Source organism: Dipodomys ordii, unplaced genomic scaffold, assembly GCF_000151885.1.
Source record: "Dipodomys ordii isolate 6190 unplaced genomic scaffold, Dord_2.0 Scaffold34, whole genome shotgun sequence".
NCBI classification, from domain to species: domain Eukaryota; kingdom Metazoa; phylum Chordata; class Mammalia; order Rodentia; family Heteromyidae; genus Dipodomys; species Dipodomys ordii.
Window position 1 is genome coordinate 16,264,060 of NW_012267250.1, and position 2,429 is coordinate 16,266,488.

Genomic DNA, 2,429 nt, shown 5'->3' on the forward strand with positions numbered 1-2,429 from the left:
CACCAGGTTTTTACCCGCACCTACTCAGCCATCCCAGGACCAACTTGAAGTTGAAGACAAGGCAAGATCTCACAGTTCCTGGCAGACCTGCCTGGCCTCCTCACACAGAGAAGCTCCCCCGTATGGGTGCCGAAAAGGTTGGAATCCTCGCTCGCTAGAAGATTTTGGAGATGGAGGTGCTTTTCCAGAGATCCATGTGGCCCAGTATCCACTGGATATGGGAGGACAACAAACCAGGTCCAATGCGCTGGCCATTCAGGTCGATCCTGAAGGAAGAATTCGGTACGATGCAGTTGCTCGACAAGGTCAGTCAAAAGACAAGGTCATTTACAGCAAATACACTGACCTGGTGCCACAGGAGGGGATGAATGCCGGTGATCCAGACCCACAGAGACCCGGCGAAGAAGCTATTCAAGAGATCACAGCAAAGACAAGGGTAGCCTTAGAGAAGTGTGTGCAGCAGAAGGTTGCCTCAGCCATGCCAGTTCGGGCAGCTGATCAATCGGCTCCTGCTCAGTATCTGCGATACACACCATCTCAGCAAGGAGTGGCATTGAACTCTGGAGCTACACAGATGCTCATTTGCATGGTAGAGATGCAGACAGATCCAATAGAGCCTCCTAGGTTCCGGATCAACCAGAAGATTCCCCGGGGACCACCTTCTCCTCCTGCACCTGTCATGCACTCTCCAAGCCAAAAGATGACTGCCAAGGAGCAACAAGAGTGGAAGATTCCTCCTTGCATCTCCAACTGGAAAAATGCAAAGGGTTATACAATTCCCTTAGACAAGCGACTGGCCGCCGATGGAAGAGGATTTCAGATGGTACACATCAATGAGACCTTTGCCAAACTCACCGAAGCTCTCTACATTGCCGATCGGAAGGCTCGGGAGGCTGTGGAAACACGGGCCCAAGTGGAGAGAAAAAGGGCTCAGAAAGCAAAAGAGAAGCATGAAGAGAAACTTAGAGTGATGGCCCAGAAAGCCAGGAAGAGGAGAGCTGGCATCAAAACCCGTGAGGACAGAGAAGATGGGGAGGCACGTGGGAGGGAGGAGATCCGGCACGAGAGGCAAAAAGAGAGACAGCACAACCGCAATCTTTCCAGGGCAGCTGCTGAGAAGAGATGGAAACCGCAGAGGAAGGAACATCGAGATATCACTGAAGTCATTGCTCTGGGTGTCCCCAATCCTGGAACCTCCAAGGACGTTTGGTACGACCAGAGGCTCTTCAACCAGTCCAAAGGTATGGACAGCGGATTTGCAGGTGGAGAAGATGACATTTACAGCGTTTATGATCTCACCTTGAGAGGTGATAAAGACATGGCCCAGACCATCTATAGGCCCAGGACAAATGTGGACAAGGACATGGATGGTGATGACCTAAAACCCAAAATCCAGACCAACAGCTTTCTTCCAGTTAAAGAGTTTTCTGGTTCAGAACATAGGCAGACCGCACGAGAAGGGCCAGTTCAGTTTGAGGAGGATCCTTTTGGTTTGGACAAGTTTCTGCAAGAAGTTAAACAGCACAGTGGCTCCAAAAGACTTGCAGATAGCAGCCGACCCGAGGAGCATGAGCATGAAGGCAAGAAGAGGAGGAAGCCGTAGATACTTCTCTCTTCCCACTCAATGAACTTCGTCCAGAACCCTAGTGATGCAAGTCATGGGGATATGCTTTGGAAAGGGTCAGAGTAAAATCCAAATCTGGATCCACTCCAAATGGATCATAGACCTCGGAGTCAAAGCAGACCCTCAGAAAATCTTACAGGATGGAAGAGGAGAAAGCCTAGGTCTACTTGGCACAGGCCAAAATTGTCTTCAAAGAGACCCAGAAACACAACAAATCAAAGAAAGCTTGGACAAATGGGACTGCATGAAATTGCAGATCTTCTGCATGGCACAGGACATAGCTCGCAAGATCAATAGAAAGCCCACGGATTGGGAGAAGAACTTCACTAGCCATACAACGGACAAGGGTCTCATATCTAAAATAGACCTGGAACTCACAACATTAAATCCCCCAGAAACAAATCTCCAAAGAAACAACTGCCCGATAAATAAGTGGGCTACAGACTTAAAGAGAAACTTCTCTGAAGAGGAAAGAAGGACGGCCAATAGACACAGGCAGAAATGCTCCACCTCTCTAGCCATAAAAGAAATGCAAATCAAAACAACCTTGAGATACCACCTCACCCCAGTTAGAATGGCTGTAATGAAGAACTCTAATAACAACAGATGCTGGAGGATGTGGACAGAAGGGACCCTTACTGCATTGTTGGTGGGAGTGTAGACTTGTTCAACCACTTTGGAAAGCACTATGGAGGTTCCTCAAAAGACTCCACATAGAGCTCCCCTAGGACTCAGCAATCCCACTTTGGGGCATTTACGCAAGTGTTTCCCTAACAAGACCACACTGAAGCTCCCAGCACAACTA

General features: G+C 49.0%; 1 pseudogene; it reads left to right on the forward strand.

Moving 5' to 3' along the window:
- The window catches only part of LOC105986261, a 1,680-nt pseudogene extending 77 nt beyond the window's left edge, over positions 1-1,603 (forward strand).
- The last annotated feature ends 826 nt before the right edge of the window (positions 1,604-2,429 follow it).